The 11,270-nt window shown below is 44.8% G+C and overlaps 1 non-coding gene across 1 annotated transcript; it reads right to left on the reverse strand.

Annotated features, from left to right (window-relative positions):
• On the reverse strand, positions 1 to 72 carry TRNAQ-UUG (transfer RNA glutamine (anticodon UUG)). The gene has a single exon. It is a non-coding gene; the product is annotated as a tRNA-Gln (tRNA).
• Positions 73 to 11,270: the final 11,198 nt, after the last annotated feature.

An 11,270-nucleotide genomic window follows, 5' to 3' on the forward strand; every position in this document is an offset into this window, starting at 1 on the left:
AGGTCCCACCGAGACTCGAACTCGGATCGCTGGATTCAAAGTCCAGAGTGCTAACCATTACACCGTGGAACCCTTGAGCAAGTTCCTATGCTCTCCATTTTGTTGTATACATATGTCCGGATGTTAAGCCCCCTTCCCCTTTAACCCTATTAAATTTGAATCTTAATAGAACTTACCCTGAGACCAACTCCATAACATGTTGCATACCAAGGGGAAAGAAAGGGTCAAAAAGACCTCTCCAAGGCAAAATTAATGTATCTGCTGCAGGTTAGGCTGGTGGTGGGCTTTAGGAGAGAACAAATGATCTGAGAAGAGCACACTGGGCTCGCTGGCCTATGCCTTTCAAACTGCGTGCCCACAGATGTATTCTTTGCAGGACAAGAGTGCAGGAACTGTTTATGATGGAGGAGGTCCAGAGATGGTGCAAGCAGAATTGGAGTTTCAGGAGTGAGTAATTGGAGAACAGGAAATCAAGGTCTTTGGGGCCAAAATGGGATGCTGGCAATCACTGTGGAGGAGTAGAGATGAGGCCTGTTGAGAACTTTGAAGATGGGAGAAACTGGGAGAAATAGATACACCAGTGTTAAATTCCACAGGTGTTCTGAAGCATCCATGTCCTCTGAACCTGAAAACTTGTTTTTGGACAGAAAACTTTGACAAAGATGGTGTTGGGTGGGGTGGTCATAAGATGAATTTCCCTAATTGTCATGTACTGCTAAATTTGAGCAACGAGGACAACTTAGCCCCTCCCTCCTGCTCCTGGTAAAAGTACTTAGGGTTGCAGATATACTCTTGAAATACAGCTCTCTGCGTCATCATTTTGCCTTGGCAATCGGCAGACCACGCAAACTACATCCACAAACAGCAAGTTAACAGCTTCTGCTATCACTGGCCTTTGTGGCCATAAGACACAAATTCATATTCCAAGAAGAAATCTACGCTGAGCCTCCAAAGAAGGTCACGCTGGCCACGCTCAATACATCCACAACCAGCCATGTTAGCAGCCACTTCTGATATCACTGGCCTTTGTGGCTGTGAGACACAAATTCATATTCCAAGAAAAAATCTACTCTGGCCACGCTCACTATATCCACAACCAGCCACGTTAGCAGCAGCTTCTGCTATCACTTGGCCTTTGTGATCGTAAGACACAAATTCATATTCCAAGAAGAAATCTACACTGCGCCTCCAAAGCAGGTCTCACCGAGATTCAATCTCAGATAGCTGGATGCAAAGTCAAGAGGGCTAACCATTACACCACGGAACCCTTGAGCAAGCTCATATGCTCTCCATTTTGTTGTATGCATATGTCCGGAGGTTAAGCCCCCTTCCCCTTTAACCCTATTAAATTTGAATCTTAATAGAACTTACCCTGAGACCAACTCCAGAACATGTTGCATACCAAGGGGAAAGAAAGGGTCAAAAAGACCTCTCCAAGGCAAAATTAATGTATCTGCTGCAGGATAGGCTGGTGGTGGGCTTTAGGAGAGAACAAGTGATCTGTGAAGAGCACACTGGGCTCGCTGGCCTATGCCTTTCAAAATGCGGGCCCGCAGATGTATTCTTTGCAGGACGAGAGTGCAGGAACTGTTTATGATGGAGGAGGTCCAGAGATGTTGCAAGCAGAATTGGAGTTTCTGGAGTGAGTAATGGGAGAACAGGAAATCAAGGTCTTTGGGGCCAAAATGGGATGCTGGCAATCACTGTGGAGGAGTAGAGATGAGGCCTGTTGAGAACTTTGAACATGGGAGAAACTGGGAGAAATAGATACACCAGTGTTAAATTCCACAGGTGTTCTGAAGCATCCATGTCCTCTGAACTTGAAAACTTGTCTTTGGACAGAAAACTTTGACAAAGATGGTGTTGGGTGGGGTGGTCATAAGATGAATTTCCCTAATTGTCATGTACTGCTAAATGTGATCAAAGAGGACAACTTAGCCCCTCCATCCTTCTCCTGGTAAAAGTACTTAGGGTTGCAGATATACTCTTTGAATACAGCTCTCTGCGTCATCATTTTGCCTTGGGAAACCCTTGAGAAATCTCATATGCTCTCCATTTTGTTGTATACATATGTCCGGAGGTTAAGCCCCCTTCCCCTTTAACCCTATTAAATTTGAATCTTAATAGAACTTACCCTGAGACCAACTCCAGAACATGTTGCATACCAAGGGGAAAGAAAGGGTCAAAAAGACCTCTCCAAGGCAAAATTAATGTATCTGCTGCAGGTTAGGCTGGTGGTGGGCTTTAGGAGAGAACAAATGATCTGAGAAGAGCACACTGGGCTCGCTGGCCTATGCCTTTCAAACTGCGTGCCCACAGATGTATTCTTTGCAGGACAAGAGTGCAGGAACTGTTTATGACGGATGAGGTCCAGAGATGGTGCAAGCAGAATTGGAGTTTCAGGAGTGAGTAATGGGAGAACAGGAAATCAAGGTCTTTGGGGGCAAAATGGCTCGCTGGCAATCACTGTGAAGGAGTAGAGATGAGGCCTGTTGAGAACTTTGAAGATGGGAGAAACTGGGAGAAATAGATACACCAGTGTTAAATTCCACAGGTGTTCTGAAGCATCCATGTCCTCTGAACTTGAAAACTTGTCTTTGGACAGAAAACTTTGACAAAGATGGTGTTGAGTGGGGTGGTCATAAGATGAATTTCCCTAATTGTCATGTACTGCTAAATTTGAGCAACGAGGACAACTTAGCTTCTCCCTCCTTCTCCTGGTAAAAGTACTTAGGGTTGCAGATATACTCTTTAAATACAGCTCTCTGCGTCATCATTTTGCCTTGGCAATCGTCTGACCACGCAAACTACATCCACAAACAGCCACGTTAGCAACTTCTGCTATCACTGGCCTTTGTGGCCATAAGACACAAATTCATATTCCAAGAACAAGTCTACACTGTCCACGCTCACTATATCCACAACCAGCCACGTTAGCAGCAGCTTCTGCTATCACTGGCCTTTGTGGCTGTAAGACACAAATTCATATTGCAAGAAGAAATCTACACTGAGCCTCCAAAGTAGGTCCCACCGAGATTTGAACTCAGATGGCTGGATTCAAAGTCAAGAGTGCTAACCATTACACCATGGAACCCTTGCGCAAGCTCATCTGCTCTCCATTTTGTTGTATACATATGTCCGGAGGTTAAGCTCCCTTCCCCTTTAACCCTATTAAAATTGAATCTTAATAGAACTTACCCTGAGACCAACTCCAGAACATGTTGCATATCAAGGGTAAAGAAAGGGTCAAAAAGACCTCTCCTAGGCAAAATTAATGTATCTGCTGCAGGTTAGGCTGGTGGTGGGCTTTAGGAGAGAACAAGTGATCTTTGAAGAGCACACTGGGCTCGCTGGCCTATGCCTTTCAAACTGCGGGCCCGCAGATGTATTCTTTGCAGGACAAGAGTGCAGGAACTGTTTATGATGGAGGAGGTCCAGAGATGGTGTAAGCAGAATTGGAGTTTCTGGAGTGAGTAATGGGAGAACAGGAAATCAAGGTCTTTGGGGCCAAAATGGGATGCTGGCAATCACTGTGGAGGAGTAGAGATGAGGCCTGTTGAGAACTTTGAAGATGTGAGAAACTGGGAGAAATAGATACACCAGTGTTAAATTTCACAGGTGTTCTGAAGCATCCATTTCCTCTGAACTTGAAAACTTGTCTTTGGACAGAAAACTTTGACAAAGATGGTGTTGAATGGGGTGGTCATAAGATGAATTTCCCTAATTGTCATGTACAGCTAAATTTGAGCAACGAGGACAACTTAGCTCCTCCCTCCTTCTCCTGGTAAAAATACTTAGGGTTGTAGATTTACTCTTTAACCACTTGCCGACCGCCTAACGTATATATACGTCGGCAGAATGGCACGGGCAGGCAGAATCACGTACCTGTACGTGATCTGCCTCCCGCGGGCGGGGGGTCCGATCGGACCCCCCCCGGTGCCATCGGCGGTCGGCATCTGACTGGGAGCGTCGGGAGGCGAGGGGGAGACCATCCGATCGTGGCCCCCCCCTCGCGATCGCTCCCAGCCAATGGGAATCCTCCTCTGCCTGTGTGTAGTTTCACACAGGCAGAGGATGTGATGTCATCTCTCCTCGGTCTGGCAGTTTCCGTCCAGCGCCGAGGAGAGAAGACATGTAAGTCCACACAACACAAACACACACAGTAGAACATGCCAGGCATACTTTACACCCCCGATCCCCCCTCGATCGCCCCCTGATCCCCCCCCAATCACCCCCCCCCCGTCACAAACTGACATTAGCAGTATTTTTTTTTTTTTTTTTTCTGATTACTGCATAGTGTCAGTTTGTGACAGTTACAGTGTTAGGGCAGTGAATATTACCCCCCTTTAGGTCTAGGATACCCCCCTAACCCCCCCTAATAAAGTTTTAACCCCTTGATCACCCCCTGTCACCAGTGTCACTAAGCGATCCTTTTTCTGATCGCTGTATTAGTGTCGCTGGTGACGCTAGTTAGAGACGTAAATATTTAGGTTCGCCGTCAGCGTTTTATAGCGACATGGACCCCCATATACTATCTAATAAAGGTTTTAACCCCTTGATTGCCCCCTAGTTAACCCTTTCACCACTGATCACCGTATAACTGTTACGGGTGACGCTGGTTAGTTCGTTTATTTTTTATAGTGTCAGGGCACCCGCCGTTTATTACCGAATAAAGGTTTAGCCCCCCGATCGCCTGGCGGTGATATGCGTCGCCCCAGGCAGCGTCAGATTAGCGCCAGTACCGCTAACACCCACGCACGCAGCATACGCCTCCCTTAGTGGTATAGTATCTGTACGGATCAATATCTGATCCAATCAGATCTATACTAGCGTCCCCAGCAGTTTAGGGTTCCCGAAAACGCAGTGTTAGCGGGATCAGCCCAGATACCCGCTAGCACCTGCGTTTTGCCCCTCTGCCCGGCCCACCCAAGTGCAGTATCGATCGATCACTGTCACTTACAAAACACTAAACGCATAACTGCAGCGTTCGCATAGTCAGGCCTGATCCCTGCGATCGCTAACAGTTTTTTTGGTAGCGTTTTGGTGAACTGGCAAGCACCAGCCCCAGGCAGCGTCAGATTAGCGCCAGTACCGCTAACACCCACGCACGCACCGTACACCTCCCTTAGTGGTATAGTATCTGATCGGATCAATATCTGATCCGATCAGATCTATACTAGCGTCCCCAGCAGTTTAGGGTTCCCACAAACGCAGTGTTAGCGGGATCAGCCCAGATACCTGCTAGCACCTGCGTTTTGCCCCTCCACCCGGCCCGGCCCAGCCCAGCCCACCCAAGTGCAGTATCGATCGATCACTGACACTTACAAAACACTAAACGCATAACTGCAGCGTTCGCAGAGTCAGGCCTGATTCCTGCGATCGCTAACAGTTTTTCTGGTAGCGTTTTGGTGAACTGGCAAGCACCAGCCCCAGGCAGCGTCAGGTTAGCGCCAGTACCGCTAACACCCACGCACGCAGCATACGCCTCCCTTAGTGGTATAGTATCTGATCGGATCAATATCTGATCCGATCAGATCTATACTAGCGTCCCCAGCAGTTTAGGGTTCCCACAAACGCAGTGTTAGCTGGATCAGCCCAGATACCTGCTAGCACCTGCGTTTTGCCCCTCCGCCCGGCCCAGCCCAGCCCACCCAAGTGCAGTATCGATCGATCACTGACACTTACAAAACACTAAACGCATAACTGCAGCATTCGCAGAGTCAGGCCTGATCCTTGCGATCGCTAACAGTTTTTTTGGTAGCGTTTTGGTGAACTGGCAAGCACCAGCGGCCTAGTACACCCCGGTCGTAGTCAAACCAGCACTGCAGTAACACTTGGTGACGTGGCGAGTCCCATAAGTGCAGTTCAAGCTGGTGAGGTGGCAAGCACAAGTAGTGTCCACTGCCACCAAGAAGACAAACACAGGCCCGTCGTGCCCATAGTGCCCTTCCTGCTGCATTCGCCAATCCTAATTGGGAACCCACCAATTCTGCAGCGCCCGTACTTCCCCCATTCACATCCCCAACCAAATGCAGTCGGCTGCATGAGAGGCATTTTCTTTATGTCCTCCCGAGTACCCCTACCCAACGAACCCCCCCAAAAAAGATGTTGTGTCTGCAGCAAGCGCGGATATAGACGTGACACCCACTATTATTGTCCCTCCTGTCCTGACAATCCTGGTCTTTGCATTGGTGAATATTTTGAACGCTACCATGCACTAGTTGAGTATTAGCGTAGGGTACAGCATTGCACAGACTAGGCACACTTTCACAGGGTCTCCCAAGATGCCATCGCATTTTGAGAGACCCGAACCTGGAACCGGTTACAGTTATAAAAGTTAGTTACAAAAAAAAAGTGTAAAAAAAAAAAAAAACACATACAAAAATATAAAATAAAAAAAAAATAGTTGTCGTTTTATTGTTCTTTCTCTCTCTATTCTCTCTCTCTATTGTTCTGTTCTTTTTTACTGTATTCTATTCTGCAATGTTTTATTGTTATTATGTTTTATCATGTTTGCTTTTCAGGTATGCAATTTTTTATACTTTACCGTTTACTGTGCTTTATTGTTAACCATTTTTTTGTCTTCAGGTACGCCATTCACGACTTTGAGTGGTTATACCAGAATGATGCCTGCAGGTTTAGGTATCATCTTGGTATCATTCTTTTCAGCCAGCGGTCGGCTTTCATGTAAAAGCAATCCTAGCGGCTAATTAGCCTCTAGACTGCTTTTACAAGCAGTGGGAGGGAATGCCCCTCCCCCCCCCAACGTCTTCCGTGTTTTTCTCTGGCTCTCTTGTCTCAACAGGGAACCTGAAAATGCAGCCGGTGATTCAGCCAGCTGACCATAGAGCTGATCAGAGACCAGAGTGGCTCCAAACATCTCTATGGCCTAAGAAACCGGAAGCTACGAGCATTTTATGACTTAGATTTCGCCGGATGTAAACAGCGCCATTGGGAAATTGGGAAAGCATTTTATCACACCAATCTTGGTGTGGTCAGATGCTTTGAGGGCAGAGGAGAAATCTAGGGTCTAATAGACCCCAATTTTTGCAAAAAAGAGTACCTGTCACTACCTATTGCTATGATAGGGGATATTTACATTCCCTGAGATAACAATAAAAATGATTAAAAAAAAAAAAAAATGAAAGGAACAGTTTAAAAATAAGATAAAAAAATAATAATAATAAAGAAAAAAAAAAAAAAAAAAAAAAAAAAGCACCCCTGTCCCCCCTGCTCTCGCGCTAAGGCGAACGCAAGCGTCGGTCTGGCGTCAAATGTAAACAGCAATTGCACCATGCATGTGAGGTATCGCCGCGAAGGTCAGATCGAGGGCAGTAATTTTAGCAGTAGACCTCCTCTGTAAATCTATAGTGGTAACCTGTAAAGGCTTTTAAAGGCTTTTAAAAATGTATTTAGTTTGTCGCCACTGCACGTTTGTGCGCAATTTTAAAGCATGTCATGTTTGGTATCCATGTACTCGGCCTAAGATCATCTTTTTTATTTCATCAAACATTTGGGCAATATAGTGTGTTTTAGTGCATTAAAATGTAAAAAAGTGTGTTTTTTCCCCAAAAAATGCGTTTGAAAAATCGCTGCGCAAATACTGTGTGAAAAAAAAAAATGAAACACCCACCATTTTAATCTGTAGGGCATTTGCTTTAAAAAAAATTTATAATGTTTGGGGGTTCAAAGTAATTTTCTTGCAAAAAAAAATTATTTTTTTATGTAAACAATAAGTGTCAGAAAGGGCTTTGTCTTCAAGTGGTTAGAAGTGTGGGTGATGTGTGACATAAGCTTCTAGATGTTGTGCATAAAATGCCAGGACAGTTCAAAACCCCCCCAAATGACCCCATTTTGGAAAGTAGACACCCCAAGCTATTTGCTGAGAGTCATGTTGAGTCCATGGAATAATTTATATTGTGACACAAGTTGCGGGAAAGAGACAATTTTTTATTTTTTTTATTTTTTTTTGCACAAAGTTGTCACTAAATGATATATTGCTCAAACATGCCATGGGAATATGTGAAATTACACCCCAAAATACATTCTGCTGCTTCTCCTGAGTATGGGGATACCACATGTGTGGGACTTTTTGGGAGCCTAGCCGCGTACGGGACCCCGAAAACCAAGCACCGCCTTCAGGCTTTCTAAGGCCGTAAATTTTTGATTTCACTCTTCACTGCCTATCACAGTTTCGGAGGCCATGGAATGCCCAGGTGGCAAAAAAAACCCCCAAATGACCCCATTTTGGAAAGTAGACACCCCAAGCTATTTGATGAGAGGTATAGTGAGTATTTTGCAGACCTCACTTTTTGTCACAAAGTTTTGAAAATTGAAAAAAGAAAAAAAAAATTTTTTTTTCTCGTCTTTCTTTATTTTCAAAAACAAATGAGAGCTGCAAAATACTCACCATGCCTCTCAGCAAATAGCTTGGGGTGTCTACTTTCCAAAATGGGGTCATTTGGGGGGGGGTTTGTGCCACCTGGGCATTCCATGGCCTCCGAAACTGTGATAGGCAGTGAGGAGTAAAATCAAAAATGTACGCCCTTAGAAATCCTGAAGGCAGTGATTGGTTTTCGGGGTCCCGTACGCGGCTAGGCTCCCAAAAAGTCCCACACATGTGGTATCCCCATACTCAGGAGAAGCAGCTAAATGTATTTTGGGGTGCAATTCCACATATGCCCATGGCCTGTGTGAGCAATATATCATTTAGTGACAACTTTGTGCAAAAAAAAAAAAAAAAAATTTGTCACTTTCCCGCAACTTGTGTCAAAATATAAAACATTCCATGGACTCAACATGCCTCAAAGCAAATAGCTTGGGGTGTCTACTTTCCAAAATGGGGTCATTTGGGGGGGTTTTATGTCATCTGGGCATTTTATGGCCTTCAAAACTGTGATAGGTAGTGAGGAGTAAAATCAAAAATGTACGCCCTTAGAAATCCTGAAGGCAGTGATTGGTTTTCGGGGCCCCGTACGCGGCTAGGCTCCCAAAAAGTCCCACACATGTGGTATCCCCGTACTCAGGAGAAGCAGCAGAATGTATTTTGGGGTGCAATTCCACATATGCCCATGGCCTGTGTGAGCAATATATCATTTAGTGACAACTTTTTGTAATTTTTTTTTTTTTTTTTTTGTCATTGTTCAATCACTTGGGACAAAAAAAATGAATATTCAATGGGCTCAACATGCCTCTCAGCAAATTCCTTGGGGTGTCTACTTTCCAAAATGGGGTCATTTGTGGGGGTTTTGTACTGCCCTGCCATTTTAGCACCTCAAGAAACGAAATAGGCAGTCATAAATTAAAGGCTGTGTAAATTCCAGAAAATGTACCCTAGTTTGTAGACGCTATAACTTTTGCGCAAACCAATAAATATACACTTATTGACATTTTTTTTACCAAAGACATGTGGCCGAATACATTTTGGCCTAAATGTATGACTAAAATTGAGTTTATTGGATTTTTTTTAGAACAAAAAGAAGAAAATATCATTTTTTTTCAAAATTTTCGGTCTTTTTCCGTGTATAGCGCAAAAAATAAAAACGGCAGAGGTGATCAAATACTATCAAAAGAAAGCTCTATTTGTGGGAAGAAAAGGACGCAAATTTCGTTTGGGTACAGCATTGCATGACCGCGCAATTAGCAGTTAAAGCGACGCAGTGCCGAATTGTAAAAAGTGCTCTGGTCAGGAAGGGGGTAAAACCTTCCGGGGCTGAAGTGGTTAAATACAGCTCTCTGCGTCATCATTTTGCCTTGGCAATCGGCTGACCACGCAAACTACATCTACAAACAGCCACGTTAGCAGCTTCTGCTATCACTGGCCTTTGTGGCCATAAGACACAAATTCATATTCCAAGAAGAAATCTACGCTGAGCCTCCAAAGAAGATCACGCTGGCCATGCTCAATACATCCACAACCAGCCATGTTAGCAGCCACTTCTGCTATCACTGGCCTTTGTGGTCATGAGACACAAATTCATATTCCAAGAAGAAATCTACACTGGCCACGCTCACTATATCCACAACCAGCCACGTTAGCAGCAGCTTCTGCTATCACTGGCCTTTGTGGCCGTAAGACACAAATTCATATTCCAAGAAGAAATCTACACTGAGCCTATAAAGTAGGTCCCACTGATATTGAAACTCAGATTGCTGGACTCAAAGTCCAGAGTGCTAACCATTACACCATGGAAACCTTTAGCAAGTGCATATGCTCTCCATTTTGTTGTATACATATGTCCGGAGGTTAAGCCCCCTTCCCCTTTAACCCTATTAAATTTGAATCTTAATAAAACTTACCCTGAGACCAACTCCAGAACATGTTGCATACCAAGGAGAAAGAAAGGGTCAAAAAGACCTCTCCAAGGCAAAATTTATGTATCTTCTGCTGGTTAGGCTGGTGGTGGGCTTTAGGAGAGAACAAATGATCTGTGAAGAGCACACTGGGCTCGCTGGCCTATGCCTTTCAAACTGCAGGCCCGCAGATGTATTCTTTGCAGGACAAGAGTGCAGGAACTGTTTATGATGGAGGAGGTCCAGAGATGGTGCAAGCAGAATTGGAGTTTCTGGAGTGAGTAATGGGAGAACAGGAAATCAAGGTCTTTGGGGCCAAAATGGGATGCTGGCAATCACTGTGGAGGATTAGAGATGAGGACTGTTGAGAACTTTGAAGATGCGAGAAACTTGGAGAAATAGATACACCAGTGTTAAATTCCACAGGTGTTCTGGACAGAAAACTTTGACAAAGATGGTGTTGAATGGGGTGGTCATAAGATGAATTTCCCTAATTGTCATGTACTGCTAAATTTGAGCAACGAGGACAACTTAGCTCCTCGCTCCTGGTAAAAGTACTTAGGGTTGCAGATGTACTCTTTAGATACAGCTCTCTGCGTCATCATTTTGCCTTGGCAATCAGCTGACCACGCAAACTACATCCACAAACAGCAAGTTAGCAGCTTCTATCACTGGCCTTTGTGACCATAAGACACAAGTTCATATTTCATGAAGAAATCTATGCTGAGCCTCCAAAGAATGTCACTCTGGCCACGCTCAATACATCCACAACCAGCCATGTTAGCAGCCACTTCTGCTATCACTGGCCTTTGTGGCCGTGAGACACAAATTCATATTCCAAGAAGAAATCTATACTGGCCACGCTCACTATATCCACAACCAGCCTCATTAGCAGCAGCTTCTGCTATCACTGGGCTTTGTGGCCGTAAGACACAAATTCATATTCCAAGAAGAAAGCTACACTACGCCTCCAAAGT

The sequence above is a fragment of the Aquarana catesbeiana genome, linkage group LG04, assembly GCF_042186555.1.
Source record: "Aquarana catesbeiana isolate 2022-GZ linkage group LG04, ASM4218655v1, whole genome shotgun sequence".
Classification (NCBI taxonomy): domain Eukaryota; kingdom Metazoa; phylum Chordata; class Amphibia; order Anura; family Ranidae; genus Aquarana; species Aquarana catesbeiana.